This window comes from Pezoporus wallicus, unplaced genomic scaffold (genome assembly GCF_028554395.1).
Source record: "Pezoporus wallicus isolate ANWC-B61680 ecotype Strahan unplaced genomic scaffold, APGP_CSIRO_Pwel_v1 scaffold_7107, whole genome shotgun sequence".
Taxonomy (NCBI): Eukaryota; Metazoa; Chordata; class Aves; order Psittaciformes; family Psittacidae; genus Pezoporus; species Pezoporus wallicus.
In genome coordinates, this window is record NW_026642114.1 from 3230693 (window position 1) to 3257835 (window position 27143).

A 27143-nucleotide genomic window follows, 5' to 3' on the forward strand; every position below is an offset into this window, starting at 1 on the left:
CTTACTAATTTATTTTGCAATCAGCCACTGCTGCTTATAGCTGCTGTTGTACCACAGCTCCGTGCTACACAACCACTGCTTGGCAGGTGACCTCATTCATTCTCTTCCCCTACTTGAAGGTCCTCCGTGTTTCAAATTGAAATCACTCTGACGAAGCTGCAACCTTAAAAGAAGAACTAAAAAACAGCTATTTTGCATGCTGTAAGGTTACTCTGTGAATTAAGCAGGGAAGAAGAGTTTAACATCAGCTGCCTTTATTTTTTCCATTTTCATTCTGTTTCAATCAAGATAAAATGCAAATTTAGTGTCTGGCCCTAATTAGAAACACAGCAGCTCATAAACACAAGGGGGGTTTAGGCATTTTTTTTGTCTTGGTCTCTTTGTCACAAGTGGTACACTCCTAATTTTAATCTCCTTAATTTTCTTTCCTTCAGGTAATTCTTTGCAGTTGGCATATGAAGTTGCATATAATTACTTAGTGTAAAGGGGGGGGGGGGGGGATTAATAGCATTTGGCCAATAACTTTTTTTAATTAGTTGCTTCCTCAACAAATGATTTTCATCCTGTTTTTAGAGTCAGAGAATGATTGAGTTTGGGAAGGACCTCTGGAGGTCTCTGTGCCAACCCCCTGCCCAGAGCAGGGCTTGACTCAAACTTCTATGGGGTTGCTCCAGGGCTTGAAGATGTTCACAACTGAACAAGTTGTGAGCAAGGGATTGAGATTCTTAAGTCCTTCTGGAAAACCTGTTCCAGCACTCAGCAGCTCTCCTTGCAAAAATCAGTTGCAGATGATGGGCCCTTAGAGTTTTTATTCTCATTTTCTTCTTTTGAAAGAATGGGTTACAAAGCCCTTGGCTGGAAGCTGCTCCAGAATGGATTTGTCTCCAGTGCTTGTCCCCCTGTGGGAAGTGTTGGGTGAGTTGTTTTTTTTTTTTGAGAAAGGGAATTTAAAGCCCTGCCTGGCCAGACAGCCTCTTTAATTAATTTTCAAGCATTTAGTAGAAGAGTAGGAGGAACATGCCTCATTGCTAAAAAGAAGTTCAGTGCTGGAGGGAATCGAAAATGATGGTCAAGGGAAAATTTAAATTAATATCAATATGTCAGGGCTCTTCAGCAGTTAAGTGTGGATGGCTGCTAATGCCAGCGTTTGACCTGAGTGCTGGAGTCTTGTTTGTTTAGGGTAATTTTGTTTAACTATAGAAGGTCATAATGACAGTGGATAATTGGAAAGGCAAATCTAACTCCTTCCTTGCTCAATAGTCCTCTTCCCTTTCTTGCTGCATTTTGGAGGCCAGAAATACCCAGCAGAGACCTGGAGCTGTCTGGGGGTGAAGTAAAGCATTCACTGCAGCATTCGCCTTGAAGAAACGATCTCCTGTGTTAGCAGCATCCATGCGTGCAGGCAGTGGTGTTAACTTCGGCGTCCTGGCTGGCATCCAGCTGAGGTAATTGCATCCTGCCTCCTGCCAGTCCCCACCACTGCCTGCAAAGAGATTTTGTGAGGCCAACCTTACAAGATCCTCCTCTCTTGCTTTCCAGGAGGGTTTTCCCTTACCCTCAGCAGTGCAGAGGCCATGTGCTGCACTTGTCATGGGTGTAGAGTTCTTGTGGAGCATCTGTAGGAGGTCAGAAACTGTCACCTGCTTTAAATGTTGAGGAACTAAGGGGTTTGGCTGTAAGGGAGATGTAACTGAGACATAGGAAGCAGTGAATTATAGCAGTGTCTGTGGCATAAAGACCAGAGCCCGTATCTTCAATCTTCTGGAGAGGCACTGGTAGCCCTAGTCTCTGCAACCTTCTAAGAATCATCATGGTATAGTTTGCTTTCGGTTTGCTTTCAGAGTGAGCTGCATATGCGTTCCTGAGGCAAGGATCTACTCATCCTTACCTCTGTACAACTACAAGGCCATATTTGGGTATTCTTAAATGTCTTCATAAATGAATTTAAATGGTTGGTTGGACTAAAGCAAGACTTCTTCCTCTGCTCCACATGTTAACCAGCCATTTCAGTTGAGAAGATCTTGCCAAAATTTTAAATCTTTTCAGCTTATCTTTTGTATCTTAAATCTGTCTCTTGCCAATGGTTGGCCATCATTACTCAGCAGGGGGGAAATGAGAATTCATCCTCTTAACATCAAGCAACAGGAAAAACTATTTGGAATGGGAAAAGGTGAGGGATTTTTACGTCTTTTAAAAATAAACTAAGGGAAAGAAAACCAGTTATGAAACTTCCTTGGCTGATCTGCAGTGCAAGGGGATAAGGTGGTTCCTGTTCTTCTAAGACCTCAGGATTTCACAGGGCTCCCTGCTTCGTGAACCTTTCAGGTGAAGGAGGGCTCTGCGTACCTATCATAGCTTCTTTTAATCCAGTAGCAAGTGTGTGCAACATGCCTGCTACCATCAGCAGGCTGCAGTGCAAAATAGCTCATCGGGGAGTGAGAGGGGAAAAAAAAATAGTCTCATGTGTGACAGTGGCTTGCACAAAGCCTCTGATCCATGCAGTGGCAAAGGCAGAGAGAGGCACAGGTTCATTTCTTTTCCAGTTTTGCCTTCTCTTAAAGGTGCTGCTGTCTCCCTTGTCTGTTTGGAGCAGTGTAGTAACCTAAATGCTCTTGTTTGACTCCCAAATGTGGCAGTAAGGAGCAATGGAACTGGCTTTCACTTGGACACCTGCATGAGTAGTGGAGGGGTGTGGGCTCCATCAGCATCTCTAAAGCTGTCGTGTTCCCTGAAATCCTTCGGCACCTCCACTGCTCCAAGCACTGGGGAGCACGCTGTCTCTTGGTCTCTGAAAAATCCTGAAATTCAGGCAGCAATGGAAAATAATTTTGAGACTTTTGGGAGGTGGGGGGGGGAGGTTGAAAAGAATTAAAGGCCATCCTTAGGAGGTGTGAGTAATAGCATGTGACAGCTGAAACCAAGCCAGCAGTGCGAGTCAGCGCAAACCAGCAAGCTCTGATGCACCCTTCCAGCCCTGCTGGCCTTCCCGTTGCCTCTCACTGTGCCAGAAGCTTTGCCAGGCAGGGAGAGCAGCCTCAGAGGGATTTAATTCAGAATTTAAATGTGTTCATTTAAAGGTTAACTCATCATAATTCCCTCAGCATCATGATCCTCGCAGAGGGGGATGGCAATCACCATGGGGCTTCAGGGAGCCACAAGCAGTGCTGGGCTCTGACAGGTGGAGCCGTGGAGATGCGAAGGCACTGGACCATCCCATATATCTCCTTCTCTGGACCCCACAGTGAGGATGGTGATTGCTGGAGGATGAGCACCTCGTGCTGCAGGTGTAACCCCATCCCATTGCCTGTCCCTCCATCCATGAGATGTGCAAGATTGGGTAGGGAAAACACTCGGCGGCTCTGATTTGTCCCTAGAGGCCTTATTTAAACAACAACAACTTTGTCTTGATTACAGTGCTTAATCTGACTTGTCAAAATCCCCATTAAATGATTTAGGTGTTTTAAGGTGGAAAATACGCTTCTTTCATCCTCCTGTTCCTGAGCAGGAGCTGGTCTGAAGCCACTAGCCCTGACCTGCAGCTTCTGTCCTGTCACTGGTGTCCCAGGTCAGAGGTACATGTACAAGTCCTTGTGCCCCCCCCAGCCCAGTGCCAGGGCTCAGCTACCTGTATATAGGGTTGTTTTACAGAGAGTTGGGTTTGCAATTTTTTAATTGTTATTAAAGCAATTATTAAGAGCTGGCAGCTATTCCCCAGTCCCGTGGTGGACAAAACACACCCTGGAGCTGGCATTGATCTGTGGAGCGCAGAGCAACCCATGACTTTATGGGGCAGAGGAGGGGTTGAGGGGAAGCAAAGCAGGGCTGACCTCTCAAAGTCATAAGAGCATCACGCTTGAGCTGGCACCAGACGGGTGCCCAAGCTGGGGTGAAATGGGCCAAAGCCAGCAGACCGCAACAGCACTGCCCCCGGCACAGCCCAGCCCGAGCAAGCGGTGGGATGGTGGATACATGTCCTAGGAGGGGGGCACATGGGGCAGCTGTACCCAGGGCTGGTGGGAAGGCATGGCTGCATCCCAATGCCCTCCCAGGCTCCCCAGCTCTGCACAGGGGAGAAGAGCTAAGCTCTTTAAATGTGATGAGAAATGATAGGTTTACATTGCTTGGCGAAGGGAAGAGCTGGGAGCGCTACATCTGTTTTGTGTAATCTTAAGGAGCAGCTTATGTCTGGATGTTAGTGAGAAGATATCCCTGTGCATTCCAGCTCACCCAGAGCAAGGTGGAGGAGAGGGCAGCATCAATTACAACCTGTGGCCCCCCTCTTTTCTCCTGTTCTTTATCTTTCCCATAGGAGATTAATGGGATCTCTTTGTCTTTTAACATGACTGTACCTTATGAATTCTCTGTCTCACCCTCATCCTTTAAATTATCCACATAATAAAATATGTATTCAGTGATTTCAGGTCATAATTTGATCTGCTTAGGGAAGAAAAGGAATGATGGAGAAGGGTTGCCAGCATGCTCAGCTCTCTTTCCTTTATCTTTGTTTATCATCTTTTTCTCCTAATAACCTGTGTGCAGCCAAGTGATGGAAATGCCAATACACTTGTGCCAGTTCCTTGCAAAACAGTTGCCCCCTAGCACCCTCAGCTTGGCAGGACCCTGCAGGCTGCCCCCAGCCCCAGTCTGTTAGCAATGGCAATGTTCAGATGGTCAAAGGGAGCCATACTTGTAATTCCTGCCTTACTCTTGCTGCCTCTGGGCCCAGTTTTACCCTGCTATGAAATAGGCATGAATTTGCCCCCATGCAAACTCCAGGTATGTGGTGCTCCTACAGAAAAGCAGCTCTGCACAAGTGAGCTAAAGGGGGGCACATGAAGTACCTGGGATGTGCCCAACCTGCTGGTAAAGGTAGGAAGGCATGGCCTTATCCCAAGGTAGAGACAAGGGTTAAAGATCTTTCTTTTGTCTTGTCTGTAGGGCTGCTGTACAGGAATGGAGCTGCAGGGTTTCATCTTAATGCCAGATTTGAAGTCTGAATGTGGGGTTTGATTACTTTAATACACTTACGTAACATCTAAAAGCCTTGTGCTTGGTAATACTGGTGTAAAGAGCGTTTTGCATTCTAAAAAAACCCAGGAATCTGTAATGCCCCGATGTCACTGGGGGCTGCTGCAAGTCCCACTGGACCTGTGAAGCTGCCTTTGCCCCATGGACCTAGAAGGAGGAAGGAGAGGGAGTGCAGCACCATGCAACCAGCAAGGGGATGTCCCCAGCACAGTGTGTCATGGGGCACCCCCAAGGCACCACCTTCTCATGGGGGGAAGGAGACAGTTTTTGGGGGGATGACCTCTTGGGCACAGGGGGAAGGGGATTCTTCCCACTTGGCTGCCCCGTGTGAGTGATTGTGCCAAGAGTATATTGCACTTCTTGGTAATGGAAGTCAGGGTTTAGAATCCTTGGACCGACATCCCCTGGGCGCCTGTTTTCCCTGCGGCTGTTTATGTAGCTATCCATCTGGAAGTGTGCAAAGCCTCTCCTTGAAGGGAGGCAAAGCCAAGGGTTTCAGTGGCAGTGGATGGTGGGTCAGTGCTGCTGTCTTGGAGGCAGGGGACTCGGGAGAACGATTCTAGACAGGAGGTGTTAGGGGGCTTCACTGCTTGAACAGATGCTCTGAGCGCCTAGAGGCTGTTTGCCAGTTACCTTTGCTTTTAAGGGCTATTTATTCTCGTAATGGGGATGCTCTCTGCATGGCTGGTGCCTCTGACAGATGAGAAAGCAAGGGCTCATCATGACAATGAAGGTTTAACGATGATAAAGTGTTAGCACTGGCATTGCTTACCCCAGACAGGTGGAGAAAGGGAGAAGACCAAGTAAGTGTCACCCGCCCAGGGAGGGAACCTGGCTGTCCTGGGCATTTCTGAGCAGCTAAGGTTGGCTTTGCTGCTGCACCATCTGCGGTGAGCAGGGGCACAGAGGAGGAGAACGGAAGTGAATGCAATGACCCATTGCACCCAGTGTGTTTTGCAAGCAAGGAGCTGTCATGCTTTGCCAGGATAAGAGGGTCTGGGCTTAAATAAACCCTTTTTTGGCACCCTGCATTGGCCTTGGGAGCAGGCAGAGATTTCCAGCTTGCTTTGCATGGAAGAATCTTGGCACACCAAAGAGGTTCTGTTGTGTTTGGCCAGAGGAGGAGATGCTCAACCCAGTGCCAGCTCTTGGTCCCTGGCTACTCATCGCACTTTGCCTGCCCAAATCCCCTGCTGCTGCCTGCAACCTGCCCTCCAGGCAGACTGGTGCACCTATCCCAGTGAGCACAGGTGCCATGAGCTGCTTCCCAAGTTTGCAGTATGTTTTGAGGCTGTGGGGTGACAACACAGTGGCAAAGCTCCCTGCCACTGGGGCAGTGTGCTGCCCATAGACCTGCCAGCCCATGGGTCCAGGCACTGGCCATCTCAGAGCAGTAATTGTGGATGTGTCAGCAGCCAAGTGGCTCATCCAACTGTAGATCAGGATGAAATAAGGAGTATGGCTTCTTCCATAGTAGCAACACCTCCATCCAAGGTGCTTTACTGTCTTTATGAGCTGTTGAATGCACTGGCATGCAGATGATTCTGGGGAGAAGCAACCCAAGGATGGGGCATGACTTTGCAGCTGCTTTCCTAGCAGCAGTGACTGATTTCAGTGCTGCCCCATGGGCAACTGTGTTCTGGGGACCTCCCAGGAATTCTTGAGGAATGACTGATAATGGAGAAAGATGGACCCGACTAACACTTAGAGCCAGGAGTTGGCCTGTCCTTAGTGCCTCTCACAACTCGAGACAAGTCTCAGTGCTCTCAGTGTCAAAGCTGTGTCCTTCCTTAAAATGTGAAATTAAAAAAAAAAACTATTTGGTTTCTCACGTGCCCTTGGGTTTATTGGATGTTTCCTGAAAGGTCTCCTCTCCTACTGAGAGCTGCATATACAGCCATGTCAGCTTGACCCTCCTGCTGCAGTAGTTGAACTTCACAGCAGTGCCATACTATCCTACTAGTATTTATTATTTGCATATGATGCATTAGACAAACTTTTGTCATGAAAAAGACAAACTTCCCCTGGCTTCACAGCAAGGCCATTTACTGCTGTCCTGGGTTCAGCAGTAGCAGTCATTTTTCTCCTTCTTGGTAGCTGGTGCAGTGCAGTGTTTTGACTTTTGGCCTGGGTGCAGAGCTGATAACAAGGATGTTTTGGTTTGGCCAAGGACTTTGTGAGCTTCATGCTCTGCCAGGGAGGAGGGGAAGCCAGGAGGAAGCAGAGACAGGACACCTGACCCAGGCTAGCCAAAGAGGTATTCCATACCACAGCACGTCATGCCCAGGATGTAACTGGGAGTGCCCCAGAAGGGCTGGTACACTGCGGGGTTGGAGGAGGTATCGGTCGGTGCTCGGTCGGGTTGGGGGGGGTTGCGAGTTATTGGTCGGCTGGTGCTGAGGTGCTGTATTCTCTTCCCTTGTTATTTCCTTTATCATTGTTATTATTGGTGGTAGCAGTAGTGATCTGTGTTATACCTTAGTTACTAAACTGTTCTTATCTCAACCTGTGGGAGTTGCATTCTTTTCGATTCTCCTCTCCATCCCTCTGGGAGTAGGGGGAGGGAAAGAAGGGGGGTGGGAGTGAGTGAACGAGTTACCTGACTGGGTTTAAACCATGACAACTGCTAGGGAGCTCTTTGCAGCAAGCTGGGGACAGGCTTTCCCTGCCCATTGCCAGGAGGATTGAAGCTTTGGCGCTACGGACCAATAAAGTATCTGGGCTGCCTTGCAGCAAAGCCCAGGGTTTTTTTGCAGGGCTGTTTTCTGACTCTGCAACTGTTCCCCACGCCCCTGCCAGTGCTCGCCTTCATTCAGCCATTACATGATAGCAGATAATTTTGAGGCTTTGATTGGATGTAAAGATTTGGGTTTATTGCTTTTGCAATTACAGTCAAATCTCTTTAATATTGCTCCAGTTTATGGTATGCTCCCTCTTATTATTCATGGACCAGCAGCCCTTGTGTGTGCTGCAAGTTTCTGCAGAAGTGACTCAGGGTACTTTCAGCCCCGCCATGGCCCCAGGCATCACCCCGTGGCCCTAAGCATCCCCAAGAGCCCCAAGCATCCTCCCATGGCCCTGAGCATCCACCCAAGGCTCTGAGTACCCCCGCTATGGAGCTCACTGGGGATGCAGTGGCCAGGGTGCTTCCTTGCCCAGGAAGAACTGTGTGGGCTGGAGACCTCTCCAGGGCCATTCAGCCTTCCCAGGATCTCTGCGTGGGGAAGGCAGTGCTTGCCCTTGACTGTAATTGAAATAGATGGAATCAGGATGTAACGACGTCTAAATCCTTGCCTGGATGAATGGAGACATATGTTTAATTTTTTGGGTTTTGGTAATTCAGATTGGGAGCCCCAACTTGCTCCTTCGCATGCATGTAAGGATCACTGCTGCCAAGAGGCAGTTTTGCTTTGTGCATGTAGCTCTGCATAAGAGCTTCTCAACAGTCTTTCTTGGTGGAAGATGAACAAATGCTATTTCACAAACTTCTTCTGCAAAGGCAGAATTCCCATCACCCTGCACATGCAGGGGGAATAGCGGGGATGCTCAAAGCTCAGGGATGCAGGTGTGCATCGGCTGTGTTCTGTCCATGAGTTTTGGAAGGCAGTGCTGGGAGAGGGAGGGGTAGAAAAAGATTCAGCTCACTGCTGAGCCTCCCACAAGACTACACAGGGAAGGGATCCTGGGGGTTTCAGGCCATTCCAGAAGGTCTCGTTCACTGAAGGTTGCTTTTCCCTAACTTGGTGTGTTATTGCAGGGATGGAAACCCTCTGGAGTGTCCAACTGAGGCTTAATTCCTGCTGGCATCAGCAAGGCAGGCTCAGGAAGAGTGAGGGTACCTGGGCTATGTGGGTGATTATGGCCCAGAGTCCCAAACAACTGGAAACAACATGAGCAAAACTGAGGGGGAAAAGGGATTTGAAATGATCTCAATAAAGACTGCTTCTAAATCAAGATCTCTAGCTTTTCCTGAGTGGCCCCCAGGGACCCCTTCAGACCATCCATACCTCGTGCAAGCCACCCTCTCTCCCCTCCATAGATGTCCCTTGGACAACTTCTTGTGTTGGCTGCAGAGCAAGGGAGCTTCCCATTTTAAAGTTGTATTTTGCTCTGAAGTATGTTAAGAACGAAAGACTTTGTGTGTTGCTCCTCAGTTTCACTATGGGTTTCATTAAGGATCCTCTTAGGTGGGTGGTGACAGCTTTGGGGCCTACTTGACCCTGCTTTTTTTCTTGCACCTTCACTACCACAGGAATTAAAGCATGCAGTTTCACACCCAGCCACCCTGCCCTGAGGGAGCTGGGCAAGAAACCTCTGCTTCATGCACGGGCACGGTCATGGTCAAAACATGACTTTCAGGGATGTTGTCCTTGACTTTGACTTGTAAGCTTGTCATCACGGCTGGAAGGCAAAGGACAGCAGTGACCTCCTCTTCTCCAACTGCCGTGGTTTCAGCATCCAAGGCAGGACCCAGTCAGGTCGCTTTGCCCATCACAAGGATCCTGGATAGAGAAAGCCAGGAGGGCCTGATCAGTTATTTGAGTCTATTGCTTGTATGTAGCTTCTTGAGTTGAAAAGAGCAATTCAGTCTAACTCTGCATGCAACTTCAGACGCGCTTTCCCCATCTTTCTTATGACCCTCTTTGAGTACTGAAAGGACACAGTAAGGACTCCCCTGAGCCTTCTCTTTCCCAGGCTGAACAACTGCAGCTCTCTCTTTCCTCACAGCAGAGGTGGTTCATCCTTCTGACCACTTCTGAAGCCGCGCTGCTTCGCATTCAGAGCTCAACGAGGATGAGGCCGAACTCAGTTGGCTCTCACTTTTTTTGCATCCCATTTTGTTGCGTGGCCCCATCCCTCCCCTTCTCCCTCTTTTCCAGTCGCTTCGCTCCTTCGGGAGCGGCGTGGCCGTGGCAGTGGCAGTGTCGGGGGCGGCCGGGGGGCGGCGGGAGGCGATGCGGCGGGGCCGCGTGGGTCTGCGGGCGGGATTTCCCTCCCCGCTCTGCCCGCTAGGTGGCTGCTGCTGGGAGAGCGCGGCGCGGGGAGCGGAGGGAGCAGGGGGAGAGCAGGGGGGAAACAACGCAAAAAAAAAAAAGAAGCTGCTGAAATTTAAGCAGGGGAGGGAGCGGCAGCGAGGCAGTCCCGGGGTCGCTGCTCTCCGCCGCAGCAGCCAGCGGGGCTGCCGGCGCCAGGCAGGGCGCCAGGCCGAGCACGGGGACCCGCCGGAGAGGGGCCGCCCCACTTTCTTCCCGGCGGCGGCGGCAGGAGGCGCCGGCCCGGCCCGGCCCGGCCCGGTGAGTGTCCTCAGCACCGCGGACAGCTCCGCGTTCCGGCTCCGAGCTCCGCTTCCTGGCGCTTCGGACTCCGCGCCCCGTTCGTCCGCGCTGCTCCGCGCGTCCCAGCCCCGCGGGCGGCCGCGCCCCGGCCCCTGCGCTCCGGGTGTGTGTGTGCGTGTCCCCGTCTCCACCCTTGAGGCGCTGAGTTGGGCGCGGAGAGAAGCGGCGGTGGGAAGGTTCCCGCGGGTCCCCAGCCGCGGCGCAGCGTCCCCCGGCCCGGCCACAGGAGGCTGTGCAGGGGAAGGGGGGTGGGCTTGCTTTTCTCTTTTCGCGGGGGGGTGGGAAGGCTGCCTGCACTTTCTGCAAGTTCCTTTTGTTGCTGGAATGAGGTTAAAGAAATTTGGCTCTTGGCACCTGCGTCACACGGAGAGAGGAGACTGTGCGCGGAGGAGGTTTCTTGCTGCATACTCGCAGGCAATGCTGGAGGGGTCATTCACACCCTCTCCCTGCCAAGCCCACGCTTCAGCTCTCCTCCTTAGCCCGCTTCCGCCTTCCTCCCGCCCGTGGCTCCCCTCTGCTGCGGGCCCCATTCCCCGCAGGGCCGTGCCGGCAGCCGCGGGGGAAGCAGCATCCCCAACTCCAGGTGGGGTGGAAACAACCCTGCGCAGCCGTTCCTTCCCGCACACGGCTGCCGTCTGCCCGCAGATGCTGCTGACGGACACGAAGACCACCCACGTCCTTAACCCCAGCTTTCTGCTTTAATTCACCAAAGTTTGAATGTGATTTTTGCCTGCTCTCCTGCCCGCTCAGGAGCGCCTTGCGGGCAGCGACGGTGCCTTTCACTAGGAGAGCTGAGCCCTGGAAGGGGTCATCTGACAGCTTTGGGCTGAAAGATGTTCCCTGAGCCTGCGCTGAGCTGCGACTTTTAAAGCCGAGCGGAGCGCTCTTTTGGCGAGGTGACCGCTGAGCGGAGGGGTGGCCGAGCATCTGGGGAAAGGGGCGGCGAGGATGTTTCCGAGGCACACGTTAATTAGGAGAGCTTCTTTAGCAGTTACCTGTTACGGCTTCTGGCAGAATCCATCTGTCCCGAGAGCAGGAGGACGCTGAGCCCAGTGGGGGGACGCTTTCTGGGGAGGAAAGGGTTTCGTCAAGGCGCTACGGAGCCTGGGGGAAAGAAGCATCCCTGTATCCTGCCCTCCGGCTGGAAATGGGGAGAGCCTCGCGCTGTAAGCTCCTGTTCCTGTTCCAGCTGAGACTAGATATTCCATCCTGTAGCGGCATTGGGGTCTTAAGGAAGGGCCAGATTTGGGGGTTCCTTTCTGCCGACTGCATCCCTGTGCCTGCCCCTGCATAGCAGCCCTGTAGGACATGTGTCTGCAGGCAGGGAAACAGCAGTATGGGGAGCAGGCAGGAAGGCAGGTTTTCCTGCACCTTTGGTGGAGCATGAGCCGTGCTCACAGCAAGGGGGTGTGAACCCCCAGGACAGGATGCCGGACAGGCAGAGGTAGAGGTGCTGCAGAGTAGCAAGAGGTGGTGACTCCTTGAGGGCTGGGACTTGTACTGCTGCCACAGGGCAGAGCTGCACCCCAGGGTGGTATGGATTCACCGCCCGGACTGGAAGATTACAATGCTGGTTGCCAGGACACATCATGATCATGCGGGGGGGGGGGGGGAGATTGAAAATCCTCATGAAGTAAGGCTGAAGAGAAGGTCTGGTTTGGGCTGAGGTTGGGTTTTCCTTTGAGAGAGGTGAGGTGAGGTGGTTCTGGCAAAGAGAGGTGGCTCTGTGGGCAGGGACGGGTAGAGATCCTCATGACCACAGGGCTCGTGGAGCACAGGGGGCCTCAAATCACCCTCCTGGATAACTGCCTGCCTTGCCCAGCACCTCAAACGAGCACAGAAGGACTCAGCAAGTGGCTTTGAGCATCAACAAGGTGAGGTCAGAAGGCTGTGGGATGGTTTGTCACTGTAGGGCAGCAGCCGTGGGGATACACACTGATCTCTCTCTGTTCCCCTGACAGTGATGCTCCATGGTCCCCAGTCCACCCTAAAGCTGCTCAAGGACTGTGTTAGGATGCAGACATAAATCCTAGGGGAGCCCTTCCCTGACACAGCTGTAGCTCTGGCTGCCAACAGCTTCATCCGCAGCTTAGGCCGGGGGGGGGATACGACAGGCACCCACCTACTGGGCTGGGCTGGGGCTGCAGCTCCTGCCCCCAGTGCAGTGTCTATAGGGCTCCCAGCTCTCTCCTTGTTCCTGTTCATCTTGCCAGAGTGCATAACAAATGCAATAAACACCGAGAAAAATGCTAATTAGCGAGTACAAGCATGCAGAGTGTAAAGTAGATGTTTAACCATATTATCCAAACAAACACAAAGGAGCCATAAATTAGGCAGGGGAGGAAGTCGATCCATTGATGGAACTGCCCAGGCAGAAAAGATAAAGGCAGCATGCGACGGTCAAGGGACAGGGACACGATGGGGCTGTCACTTGTAATACTCTCTCCTTTTAATTGCACTTGTAATGAGAAATAGTCAATGTTGTTAGATGCTGTTTCTACTCATAGAGTGGTCCCAGCCAGCGGAGCAGCATCCTACAGCCAGGCCAGGGTAAAATCCCAGTGAGGGCAAAACCTGGCACCTCTTGGGTCATCCCAGTTCTTAGGACCTGTTTGCTGTAGGAATAGTAGGAAACTGTTTGCTTAGGAACTGTAGGAAACATGCCCAGTTTGCTGTCTGGAGTTACTGGGAGGTGGCTGCTAAATTTGATGGCATTTTAGCACTTGAATCTTAAGGTCTCTATGGGATATGTTAGACAGTGTGATTACTTCACTGTCTCCCCTAACCCACAACACTGCTCTAGCCCAGTGTCACCCTTGTTGTGCAAGAAATAAAATAAGGAAATAAGGGATAGGAATAGGAAATTTAAAAGTAAAATAGAAAATATAGGACAGGTTTGGCAGATGCCTTTTGTCCAGATCTGGAAGGATTTTTCCTCCCAGCACTTTCTCACATGTCTCGCAAGACAGGTCAAGCATTCCTTATCGATGTGTTGAAATGAATCCTGGGGTGCCCAGCAGTATTTCAGCTGACCTTTAGTTAGAGCTTGTCCCCATCGGCTGCCTCTGCTCCCACAGTCCTCAAAGGAAGTTGCTTCAATGACGTTTCATGGGGATGGAAAGGCCCTCTCTCCCCCCCCTGCTATTCCCTGTCTGAAGGAGAGGTTGGAGGGCAGGTAAGCGAGCCTCTTCCCACTGGGGCAGCAGCATCACTGCACTAAGTAATTGATGATGGTATTCCCTGAAATAGCCCCAGAGTTTGGAGTAGTTGTACTGATCCAGCCCAGGGAGAGGCAGCTGGAGCTGGCAGCTGGCTCAGTGCTGCCTGTTGAGACATCACCGTCCCCACCCTCCTCCTGGCCTCCAGACCTCCTTTGGTAGGGAGGTGTTCTGATCAAATTGATATTCAAAGGAGCATACTTCCTGGCTAAAATCTCAGCACCAAAACTCCCAGCCACAGGTTGCTGCAGGGTGCTGGGCGCCCCTCTCCTCCTGTGCCTTTCCGGTCCCCCCAGCTTGTCATTCTCATCTTGCAGCTTGATTTTATTTTCACTTTATAATTACCCATCGCAATTTCTCGCAGCAGCTCCTTGATGAGCCCCAGATAATTGGCTCTTTTTTTCCCCCCCTTTTATTTTCCTTGATGCTTTGCAATGTCAAAGCCTTGTATTTCCATAAGCCAGCATGTTTCTCCCCGGTAAAGTATTCGCAGGGCAGCAGCACTGGAAAGGTGCAGGCAGCGAAGCTGGCAGCTGCCTTCCCTGTGTCTCCCAGCTTCAACAAGCCGCCTTCAGTAAAACACAGTGTTTTTAATAAGCTGGCATGGTGAGCTCATCCTGGCAGCACGTCAGCATCCGAGCTGGCAGAGGCTGGGAAAACATGGGGTGGGTGAGGTGTCAGGGCTGCAGGATGCCACATCTCCCCTCTCCTCCTGCCCATGCTGGGCACCATCATGGATGGTTGCTGACAGATTTGCCAGTGGGGTGGAAATCCCAGGGACACTAAATACTCCCCCACACTCCTGGGGTGGCTGGGGATAGAAAAGAGTCCAGATCCCCCTAAAAAACTCAGCAAAAGGACAGCAGAAGTGGTATGGGCTCTCTGAGGTCTTGGTCTGGCAAGCAGAAATCTTAATCCAAACATTTTTTGTCTAAGCTATTGGGTTTTTTGGGCAGCTTGACCCAGGAGAAGCTAGGACTCACCCCAGCTACCACCTCCCTGCCCTGCTCTTGCCTTTTTTTTTGCAAAATATGGACTTTTGGCAGGCGTTTCTGCTCCCCAAGTCTTCTCCCAGGATAGGCAGAGCCCCAGTGCTTGTCCACCACAATAAGCCACCATGGGAAGATGAGATTTGAAGCCTCCTGCTAGCATGTGGTCATATGGATCATTGGTAAAAGAATTATTCAGGGGTGTTTAATTGGCATCTGGGTGGGCATGAGATGTTGCTAACACACCTCGCTTCCCTTAGCCCATCCAGATCTCCTTTTGCTGTTGGAGGTGATCTCAAAATCTCTTATGCTTTAGGAAAATGAAGTGCATGTAGCTACTACAGGTGTAGAAATATCCTTTGGTAATGGCTCTCGTCCAGGAGAGGGGTCTGGCAGAGGCAAGGGATTGTTTCTGTCCTTCCCCTCTGCTCACAAGGGGCATCATGGAAGCGAGAAATGTCACCTTTCTGTCCTTCATCCGAGGGGCAGCTCCCTCCTCATCCTCTCACTCGTTTGGGCAGAAGAACTTGCTTGAGTTCTTGGAGGGCTGGAGGCTGTGGATGGGGCTGGAGAGGTGCCTGGGGAGCAGAGATGCTACAGTGGGTGCTGGCTCTCCCTCTGATGTGCAAATATCCTTCCCGGAGGAAGGAAAACTGCCTTAACTCTGCCCTCCCAGCACCGCTTTCTGTTTCAGACCCTTTCCATCACGGGATGCGAGGCAATGTCCCCAGGGAATGCTGCTCCGCCTGCATTAGCTGGAGCACACGCCTGGCTGCCGTAATTACTCTTCCCTGGCCTGGCTGCCTGGGATTTGAAAATTGATTGCCAAGTCGATACTGATGTGTTCAGACCCTGCCGCACTGCCCGCGGTGGGAGACAGCACCCGCGGATGGCTGTCTGCACCCCAGTGGCCGCACAGGCAGAGGCTGGGCTTTGACTTTCCGAGCTCATCGCTAGCAGGGGAAGTGACCCCTGAGCCCTGCCTGCACCGTGATGGAGCAGGGTGGTGGGTGCAGGATGGGTGAGCAAGCAGGAGGAATAGAGCATGCCCTGGGGATCAAGTGCCACCACTAGGTCCTAGAGCATCATCTCAGATGATCTTTAAGGTCCCTTCCAACCGAAACCATTCTGTAATTCTGTAATCTCCAATAGAGAAGCGTTTCCTGGTGAAGCTCTCCAGCCGTTTCCCTGATGGCTTCCTTCATTTCGGCTGAAATCATGTTAGTCAGCAGAAATTGCTGAAAACGTGCATTACTAAAGTGCGCTTTTTATTTTCCTTGTTTTTTTGGTGGGTGAGTCCTCTAATCCACGTGCAGTTTTGCAGCCTCACCTTGCCAAGCACCACAGCTGGGAATAGGCCTGTTGATGGAGCATAACCGTGTCCCTGTTAAATAACATGGGGAACAAGCAGGGAGCTCCACCGGAGGTGACTTCAGCTGCTGGCAGCCGAGCTCAGCATCCCTGAGGCAAGAGCATGGATGGTAATTAAAACACAGATTGATTTGGTTCGATCTGGTCCTTGTTGCTTGGGGGAGCGAGGGGCTCCCCGAGGGGACACACTGGCACTAACAGGACCTGATGTATGTCATGAGGGATCAGTGCCCCGCCTGGCCCTGCCTGGTCCTGCCTGTCTCTGTGCATGGCCTCAGCACAGGGTTTGGTCCCTCCTCACATGACACGCGTGTGTTTTGAGAAGGGATTCTTGTACTTGCATGGAGACTTAAAACAAAATCCCCCTGCAAAGCATCAGCATTAAACTTGTCTTTAATTACACAGTTAATTTATAATGTAGCACTAGTAACAAAGTAAACCGTGCAAATGGCTCTGAGATAGCACACTGAAAATTGCCTCACTTAGTAAATAATTTTAACTTAAGTAATTATTTTCTGAAAGAGGGATGATGCAGGAGGTCCCTGGGGGGCTCTTCACTCCTGGCCACAGGAGGGATAAATCTTCCATGTAATTCCTCATTAACTACGAGATGCTATAGTTGCCATGTCTGGCTGATGTGCACCCATCACCCTGTGCACGTCAGGGTCCCAGCAGGTGCTTTCAGTGGTGCCACTGGCCCCAGCCTGGCAGCATCCCTGAGAAGAGGTTGGTTGGTTCTCCTTTGGGTTGTTTTTTTTCCCTCCCCAGTTTTAACCCATCCACTTATCATTTTGCTAAAGCAGCTCCTCCTTTCGCTAGCCTTGCATAATGAAGACTAATTGCAGCAGGACACTGATTAACATGCAGGGCACTTCCCTGCTGGGCTGGTGGCACTGGGCAACTGACGAGCTGGAGGCGGGTGATGTTACCAGCATCCCTGGTACCCAGCACTTGTGGCACTGCTGACTGCATCTCAAGGTCCTCCAGCTGCCCTGTTTTTGATAGGAAACATGGTTTATACAGAGCTGTTGGATTTCTGATTTCCCTTCTTGTCTTCCGCTCCGGCTCATCCTGCTCTCCTCTCGTCCCCTGGCTGTGTCCCTGTCCCCGTCCCCTCCATCCCTCTCTGGCTTCACCTCCGTGCTCTTCCCAGCTCTGGCCTTTTGTTTCCCCCTGGGGCTTCATTTAAAGGCGCTATTGATGCTGTTAGGCGCGAATATGAAGAGAGTCTCTCTCCGACTGCCCGCTGCAGATGGGGACCTCAGATCAAACCACGTCCTGTTCTCCGCTGGGGAATAACAATGAACTCTGGCGCCACAGAGAGACAGAGAAAGAGCAGCTCTGTGCTCTGGGAGACAGCCCTGTCCCCAGGGCCAAAATAACTCCACTTGTTTTATTTATCAACTCCGGGGGGACAGGCAGTGAGTGGCATACAGATGTTGCCACAGCTGGCTCTGCCAGCCCTACGTGCCTGGGACCGGCCCCACAGCAGGGTCCTGTTTGGAGGGGGGATGCACTGCAGTGTCTGGGTCTCAGCATCACATCCAGAGCTGGAAAACCAGCTGAGGGTGTTTTAAAATAAGAGCAAGATCTGGGCTATGGACATCTCTACAGCCAAGCCCCAAGCAGCCTTCAGCTGCCAGCATCTGACCTGCCATGAATTGCTACCCTTGGTCGGGGCTGGTACCCCACTGATGCTCACATGGAGCGTGAGACAGCTCAGCATTTACCCACTGGTTCTGGTGCTGACAAGGGGAAGGGAAAACAATGGAGAAAAGTCTGTCTTCATCGTTAATGCACACACACGAAATGAAGGGCGATAGCTGCTGAGCTGATTTTTTCCCCATCCCCTGCTCCCTTCCCACCGAGGGAGCCATGCATGCAGGCTCCCTCCCTCTCACTCCCTCTCTTCCTGTGCTCCCACGAGTGAATTGGATTAGTCACCTTCTTAATTAACTGTGCCGGTGTGAGCTCTATTAGGTATTAAATGTTTGTCACAATCCAATTAAAAAATTCCATCCCAGCAGGGCAGGGCTTTGGAGGCACTGGGAGTTTGCAGCAACTCACAGTCATGAAGCCAGGTGGGACTGGGGAGCCCTTGTGGGGTGTAACCCCCCTCAGTTCCTGGATAGCTGTATGGCTGCTTTTGCCTTTGGTAAAGGTCATCCTTGCCCTCTCAGCAAGGGGTGGACCTAAAGTTGGTGACCTGAGGAGAAGCAGGGCCATCCCCACGGCACCTCAAAAACATCCCCAGAGCCAACACGGGTTGAAAATCAGGATGGAGCTGGGTGAAAATTCATGATGGAGCTGTGGTACCTAGGCTTTGACTAGCAGGGGAGTGTCTGGCAGCATTAGTTAGGCTGAGCCAGGGTAAACCCAGCTTTTTGTTGGGGGGGCTATGTTGTTAATGTGCAGGATGGATGCTGAGGGAGGTGGCATCAGCATCTTTAAGCAGCAAAGGCAGCTTTCATTTTGAATGAACACCCACACCGGGACTGAATGAGGTTTAGCTTCTGCTTTAAAATCCTTCCCGAGGATAGGCATGATGCACCTTCCTGCAGCCCCCCATGCAGTCCAGCTCATCCAGCCCCCTCCCTGGTGCATGAGCCCCATAGGAGATGTCCAAGGCTCTCTGTCCTTCACCACTGCTCAGCCCTTCTTCTCCTCAGTCTTCTAGACCATTTCTGATCTGTAACAAACTTTCATCTCTCATCTTACTTCTCTTAATAGCCTCTGCAGAAAGACTTTATTAAAGCCTAGTGGAAACTCAGAATTCATTACAGCTCCTTATGCTCTGCCACAGAGAGCTTTTCTGGCTCCCTTGGGTCAGGGCTCTAGTAGGTTATAGCAGGCTTATGGAGCCCTTGGGTTGCTTTCTTCCCAGCCCAACTTATTATTTGTAATTTTAATGTATTTTTTAATCATTTATCATTAATTATTTGTTATTATAATTGGATTTGTTTTCTCCCCACACCAAATGATGAAGCTTACTGGGCTGTGATGCTTCCCAGCATTGCCCTGTGCATGTTCTGCTCTAAAGGAGGTGAACCACTGGCCAAGCGGGTGAGTGAAACATCATTTTGCACAGTAGATTATATGTCATTCAGCATTTTTAGTCTAAAAAAAAGCCTCTTGAGTGAACCTTACAGGTACCTGGGGAGTCTTGGTAGGAACCCACAGCCACACATCTCACCCACAAGGTCCTGCAGTAGCTGATGTGGTCCAGGAGGGGTGACCGCAATGGGGAGTATCTTATTTGTGGCAGAGGCAGAAAGCTTAATGCCTTTAAATTTCTCTTTTTTTGATTGTGACTTTACAGCTTAATCACTTGCTATAGCGACTCATGAGTTTCCCCATCCCAGATGCATTAACAGCCTGCGGGACTCCAGCCACTGCATGGTGACACTTCCTGCCATCCCCATTCGCAGGGCTCAGTGGAGAAGCTCTGGCAGTGCCTGAGCATCCCTGCTTTCCAGCATGAAATGGGAATATTTGAGCAGGCCCAGGGAGGAGAAACAGGATGCAATGGGTTGCCAGCATGGACACGGGTGCAGGTGCTGATGCACTGGGGTGTTTGGCTGGGGAAGCAGCTGGAGGTGATTTTTCACCCATGGGTGCAGCGTGGAAGAGTCAGTGCTTTGGGTCTTGCCCTCAGTCTCCCAGGTGGATTTATAGGTGCCTTATATGTCTGCTTCACATGTCACATCTTACATCTTGTACCTGCAGGAGGGAATCCCTTCTGCCTCCACTCAAAGGGGGTCCCCAAAATGTGTACTTTTCACCAAGATGGAGGGCTGGGGTGGGGGATAAGAGGGATTTGGAGGTGTTATCAATACCCAGCACATCGAATCTTCTGCTCCGGGGGATTTTCCTTTCCAGCAATCAATGGAAATGCGTTTATCAGGAAAACGTGTTGACCTGGACAAGTGTTTTACTGATGTAAACAAAGCTGGCGGGGGGGGGGGGGGGGGGGGGGGGGGGGGGGGGAGATAAGGAGGGTTGGGAGAGGAGAGAGAGCCACAGAAAGAACCAGGAGGGAAGACCTGAAAGAGACAGAGATAAGGAGGGATTGTGCCCTTATCTGCCCAAACTGCCAGAGAGCAGAAACAAGGGCATGCACCCATCCCAAGATTTGCCTGTTAATGATGGGCAGGGCTGCCAGATACTGACGGGCAGGGATGCACCACTGCCTGCCCCCGTGGGATGTCTCCAGCCTGTCCAGGCAACTCCTTGGGGAGCAGAAAACAACTGGTTTCCTTAAATTAGCGGGAATACAGGCAGGGAAAGGAGGGAGGAAGGCAGGTTTCCATGGAAATGGGAGCTGGCAGGAGAGGTGGTGATGGCAGAACAGGCAGTGGTTGAGCCCTGGCAGGGGTGAAGCTCTACCCGCCTGCCCAAGGGAGGGCTTCTCCCTGCAGTTTTAGGGTATTAATTATAGAACAAATTAATCTCTTCATGATGGAGACATGCTTATGCCTGATGCTTTGATAATGGGTCTTTTCTTCTTCCTTCTCACAGTTTATGTTGTGAGATCCTCAGGAAAGACAAGAAACAACCCAAGCCTGAAATATTGGGTTGGGAAGTGAGAGCAGGCAGTGGGTTTGGAAAAAAGAGCAGTTTCAAATGTCAGGGGGATTTGTGTGATGAGGATGTGGTTAGCAGAGGGCAGTCAGGCCAGCAGGTTAATGTGCTTACCCTTTGCAGAATGAACAGGGGAACATTTAATGACCATAAATAGCAAGGGCTTGGGTTTTAAAAATACCCATTAAGTCCCAGGTGAACTCTCACTCCTCTGTAGTTTGGCCTCAGTACATATTTCAGCTGCTGGGTAGGAGCAGTGCTGTCATTTGGTCCTGCCCTTGCACACCCCCTTTGGGTCCCAGCATAACCAGGGAAGAAATTCTCATATGGGATCCTGTGAAGCTGATGGCAGAGCAAGATCCAGCCAGGAAAAATGGGCTTCTATTGCCACCAGGGCATTGTGCACATGGGTCCTGCACAAGCAGGAGGATAAGCATCCTGATGAGCATCACTTGGGAACTGAGGAAGGTGTGTGCCTTTCAGCTGGGAGTGAACCAATTCTCCTCTGCACCAGGCTGGTAAAGCAGGGCAGAGATGGAGCTGGTCATGCCTCAGAGAAGAATAAGGTTTTATCTTGGTTTTAAATACAGCTGAAGGAGGAGACGTGTGTGCCACTGCTGCATCCCGCACGTATGCGTGCTGCTGGCAGGTTTCCTTGTACCAAAGTCCTGTGCACCCTGGCTGGGTGCGGGCTGAATTTGGGATCCCATTCAGCAGCCCATGGGTGATGACCCTTGCATGGGCAAGCCCCAGCCCAGCACCACTGAAATGCTCTTTGCCCATGTTCAGTGGGATTTGGGGCAGGGTGGTGATGCCACTGCCATGTGCAGTCAGCTGGGAGCTGGTCCCAGTCCATAGCTCCTGCTCACATCCCGAAAAGCTTTAATTTCTTGTTAGCTGGGAAGGATGTGGCTGAGCAGTCCACCTGGTCCCCAGGGTGGCCATGCTGGTGTTACAAGCCACAACAGGCAAGTGCCACCCAGCTGCATCACAGGCCAGTGGCATTAATCTCCCCTCATTACTTTACAATTACCCAATAATTACTATATTCTCATTCCCCAGCCTGCTGTCGTGCACCCTGCAGCTTTGTACAGGTTAGGGGCACCTCTTGATTATCACTGATGATGGTAATGCAGCTGAATGCCCCATTCCCCTGTAATTTGTACCTTGTGGCACAGCAGCCAACCTGACTTTGTGACTGTGGGGCTCGTTACTCACTAATTATCCTCTGCGGTTGCCAAGATGATGCGGGAAAAGAGGAGGTGTCCCCTGGGATGGCCACAGGGACAGCAGGTGACACAGAGCTGTGCTGGCTCCAAGCAGCTCAGTGGGCTTTTCCCATCCTGGACTGAGTGTGTGGGCAAGGGACAAGAAGTTTTTGCCTGCAGGAGAGCAGCAGCAGAGCACGCTGGTGTGGCTGAGACCTTCCAAACTCATTCCATCCCATGAGGTCTCCCTGCTTGTAGGGGTGCTCAGGGTGCACCGACACCCCTAGCCAGGAGGGGGTTTATCGAGGGCAGCTGCACGGGTTTCTCTGGTTGCTGTAGCAAAGGGAAAGCAAAGTCCCAAAGTGAAGGATTTAACTTTTTAGTCTCTTTAGGGGATTGCTCATTGTCTTTATTCCTAATCCTGCTTAGGGAAACAGAGGCATGGGCACCGAGCAAGGGGTTTTCGTTGCAGCAATGTGCCAACATCCATGGGAAAGGCAGGGGTGTGCCACATCCTGCTTTTTCTGACCAGGAGCAGGAGCCTGCCCACAGTCTGCTCAGTGTACCCGTCCTGCAGGGAACAAAGTGCCCAGCAGTCATTCCTCTGTGGTACTGGATTTAGAGACATATCCCGAATGCTTGCAGGGGCCCTGCCAGAGCTGAGCAGGCAGTGGAGCTCCTGAGTCCATCACAAGGGCCGCTGCAGCTGAGCTTGAATTACTTGGAATTGCTTCCCAGGCAGGCAGGTTTTGCGTGGTCCCTTTATACACCCCCTTGGTGGGAGGCAATATTACTGCTAGCAAAGGGCAAGGTTGGCAGGGATGCTGAAATTAATGGGGTTTAGGAAGGAAGCAGCTTGGATGGGATATGTCTTGAGCCTTTGTAATAGCAAAAAGTAAAAGACAGCCTTCAAAGATAGAAAATGATTGGCAAAGCCAATTGGAAACACCTGTTTGGTGGGACCAGCAGTGACCCGTCAGTGAGTCCCCTCAGCTGGTCCCACTGGGCAAGAGATTCCTCCACAGGGGTTGGATCCATGTGATGTGGAGAGAGGGAGGAGGAAACAGAGGGGAGGGGAGAAAACACCAGTAATGACTATCACAGGGAAGAGGCTGTTGAACCCCCTGCCCGAAGTGCCTGTGGGGGGACCTGAATGCTTCTCCTCCCCCAAAACCTCTCTAGGTCTGAAAATGGCTCCATCCCACTAGGGATGTAGTTGATACCCGTGGGGCTGTGACCAGCCCCTTGACATTTTTATTGTCAATGGCTCAGAAGGAAGAGCCACGGGGGTTTCTAATACTCAAGAAGGCTTTTTCTTAAGCTGGAGGTGTGCTGTTCCCAGCATGGGAAATTGGTTGGGAGCACAGGGTTAATGATAGGGCAACCGGGAGAAAATGAACCCTGAAATTTTCCTTGTTTGATCCCAATGGTGGGAGAGGTTTGAGTTCGCTCAGCACAGGTGCAGGGTTTGGGCTGAGTTGGCAGCATGGGACTGGCAGATGGCCAGTTCCCAAAGCAGCAGCTTGGGGTTTTAGCCTTTCCCTGGGGTGAGCATGGCCAGCGTCAGTGCTAAAAGAATGATGTGACAGAGGTGTGAATCAGCAAGAGGAAAATTCCCACCATAAGGGAGGGAGAGGAGGCGGAAAAATGACGGGCAGAGCCATGCTGGACTCTGTGAGGAAACTTCATGGCATGCAGTGATGGAGCAGCAACAGGGAGGTTGAGGAAAGGCATGGAGCATTGGTGCCAGAGCAGCAAATAAGGTGTAGCAAGGGGGTGATGTATTGGGGATGTTCATCTGATGATCCTCCAGGCTTGAAGCCAGGGAAATCTTCCCTGGGTACCAGTCTTGCAGCATCACTGAGATGTGAGCTTTGTCTCCAAACTGCTGTCCTCTGTGGCATGGCTGGGTCCCAACCATCCCATGGGAAAAGGATACAGGAGGTTGGGTACCCCTGCCCATGTTCACCAACTGCAGGTTTCTTGATGCCTGTGTGCAGAGCAAAGCCTAACCCCTATGGGGCAAAAATTGTGGCAGGGAGGGGAGCCATTCCTGCTGTGGGATGCTGAGATACTGTACCTTGTGCTCCTGTGCTGAAGGGTCTTCTTCCACCACACTTTGCATTGTGGAGGAGATATAGCTGGGAACAGCTTAGGAGAGAGGGCATAGAGATGGGGCTGTATTAGCTCACCAGTAATGCATCCAAGATGAGCAGCATGATGGAGGCCAATAAACAAGATTGATGCACAGATTAAAGAGACAGAGGAAAGAGGCAAAGGTTAAGAATATATATAGGTAAAGCTCTAACCAGGAGTACAAGGTAGAGGCTGGGCAGGAGAGAGTGAATTAAGCAAGGACTGAGTGGCTGGAGGACTAGATAAACATGCAGGAGATGGGAGAATGAAGAGTAAAGCAAGGTGGAGAAATAAGCAGTGAGATGAGAGCAGTACTGGAGAGTTGGGGGTTAGGGAGAGCTGAGGGTGTGGGGCGGAGGGATGGGGATGTGGTACCCACCATGCCAGGTTGTTCTGCTTCTCTGTAAGCAAAAGAAATACAATCAAAACCTAGCATCTTCAAGATACAGCTCATCTCAATTCCTCCACCAAGTGTCAAGTTGCTTTAGAGAAGTTTCCTATTTTCCCAACTATCTGCTCAGACATCAATTTTACTGCTCAAGTTGAAAGAGCTATTCGAAACAAAGCAAGTAGCACCTCAGTGCTAATTCCTGTCAACAGCCAGGCACCATAACCCAGCACCATGATGCCTTCCCTCGACCCTTACTGAGCCCCCAACAGGGCTGTGCTATTAAATGCATCATCTTGCACCCCAAAAGGATGCTCCAAAATATATATGCCTACATTCATAGCATGCACACTGCTCTTATTAACACCCATAGTGATGTTTTCTGCTGGTTTTCGGGTGCCAGTGCTGCAGGGAAGATGCAGGGGTGTCCTGCTGTTGGAAAGCTGGAGAGAGGCAGAGCAAAAAGCAGAAAATATTGCTCATCCATACAGGCATTTTTGCTGGCCATACATCTGATAGAAGAGCAAACCTCTCTGCTGCAGACCCATCATGCCCAGCTTTGCTCTCCTTGCTACCAGAAGGGAATTAGATGCTCCTTTTATGGCATGGCTGGGGTGGAGAAAAACCTACCCTGGTGATGCTTTGTTCTCCTCTGCAGCCATCAGGTCCCTGTGCATCCAATGGGGTCATCCCATGGGGTCAGATGCTGAGGGGGATGGGGGACGGTCATCTTTTCCCAGGGACTGGACCTGGCAGGGATGCCCTCACCCCAATGCACTCTGCATCAGTCATGGTCCCCTTATCATTGGACACAAGTTTTTACAACTTCTTGGACCAAGAGTAGTTTTTACAACAGTTTTTACAACTTCTAGAACCACTGAGTTGCATTTCTGGTGTCTTAAAACAGACTGTTGTTAAAGTGTCAGGATGGTAGGCCCCTCTGGTTGTCAATTATTCTTCTTTATTGTATTGAAGACACTCTACGAAGGCCAAAAATAAGATAATCTAGATGATTTACTCCTTTTTCTTTGTAATTACAGTTAGCAATTAGACTCTTGTTTGATGGGGCTGTGTCCAAGAAGTGTTGGCAACATGGATTTTGCCAGAAGCCCTACCCCAAGACCTAAAATTCTCTGGCCAGCTCGTGCAGAGGACCACATGGACATTGCAGCAGCTTCACCAGCACAGCTTCAGTGGAGAATGCACTCCCCACACCTCAAAAATTTTGGGACTTTTCTCTTTCATTGCTCCAGCTTAGGATGCCTCTTGGGGATGACCTTGGAGCACCTCAGCTTATGGGTCCTGGAGGGACCCAGCAATTGCTATGCAGTTATTGACAAAATAGTTGAGACAAGTACCAGGAGAAGGAATATTTAAGGTCTTTCCACTACTCAGAGGTTTTCCTGGAGCTTGCTCCTATGGGGAAGGATGATGCCTGTGCAGGCTAGCAAATGCAGGATTTGCCCACTGTTTCCCCCTCCTCAGCGCTCACAAGGGGTGCTGCTGGGGATGTTTTCACTGTAAACACACTGGGATGGGGCTTTGCTGTGTGAAAGGGAGCATCTCATGTTGGCTTTCAGTTGCTGGAGCATAGTCCCGTTGGGATGGATTTATTAATCTTGGGATGGATTTAGTAATCTGACACTTGAGATTTGTGATGTTGCACTTTCCCTCAGATATATTTACCATAGGGGTCTACTGGGATTCCTAAAAGTAAAACAAAAATGAGAGGGATGTTAAAAACTCACTTTAGCAGACTCCAGCCCTTCAAAAAGGTGTCTGTTCAAGAAGCTAAGGAATAGGTGACTCATTTGGGTTATTTTAATTAACTTATATCAGCATCCCCTTTATCCCTTATGACTCTTATACCTGCTCCTGTCACCTCTCATTGGGGTAACAATGGCCAAGCTCCCATATCCCACTCCACCCTATCCCTCCCATCCTATTCATCCCCTTCCATCCCAGGATCCTATCACTTGCTTAATCCTCAGGCTGCGGTGACTTAGTGTTATATTTGCTTTTGAGCATTATAGGTTTATTGTTATTTTTATTTCAGCCCTGAATTGGAAAGGCAAGGGGATGTTTTGGGAATTGTTTTACATTTGATTTAATTCATTTTTAATCAGCTGAAGGTAATGATTTGATACAGACAGTCTTCTCCAACTGAGGTTAATCAGGACAGAGCAAGCCTTTCACTTGCTGTTATTTAGAGAGGCATTTTATAGAAATACTGTTAGAGAGGTTATTTAAGCATGTATTTGTTTTCATTGTGTACACAGCTTTTCATGGGCTTCCCAGCATTTAAAGCTGAGAGATTTTATTTATTTTTGTCATTTGGAGGGAGTTCAGGCCTGCCAAAGTGCCCAGGATGGATAGCCCCGGAGGCTACGGTAATCTGTTCCCACCATCTGGGCTTTAGCTCCTGGAGCAGAGACTGAGGGGGCAGGTGGGGGGGTGGTGCGGTATGAGGGAGGGGACAGTGCTGGGGGTGGCGCTGGGAAGCTTTAACAGGCTCCAGCCACATCAGCTTCGAAAGCTGGGATTTCTGTGGAGGTACAGTCATGGAGAGATATCCCAATGTGGATGGGCTGGCTCCCGTTGGACCTTGCAATGCAATGCTGCGCTGCTCCCCGTGCAGCTTCTTCCCAGAGTGAGCAAGCTTTAGTCCCTCGGAGTGGCTGAGTTTTGCTCTGGTGATGGGCTGGGGGCAAAATTAGACCAGAAGATGGTGCCAGCACCACAAAACTTGAAATTAAACCATGAATCAGCTGAATGGTCCAGCAGCCAAGCCAAAGAGCAGTTTTCCGGTGACTGGGAGCAGTGGACATCCATGCTGCCTGAAATAACGCCCTCCCCAGAGCAGCAGGGAGCAACCCCAACCCTTAGAT

At 50.9% G+C, this 27143-nt stretch overlaps 1 protein-coding gene across 1 annotated transcript in view; it reads left to right on the top strand.

The window, feature by feature from the left end:
* Window positions 1–10304: 10304 nt before the first annotated feature.
* Window positions 10305–27143, top strand: part of TNR (tenascin R) — a 74632-nt gene continuing 57793 nt past the window's right edge. The window contains exon 1 of the mRNA XM_057427047.1: window positions 10305–10322. The gene's annotated coding sequence lies outside the window, so the exon portion shown is untranslated. The remainder of the gene's footprint in view (window positions 10323–27143) is intronic.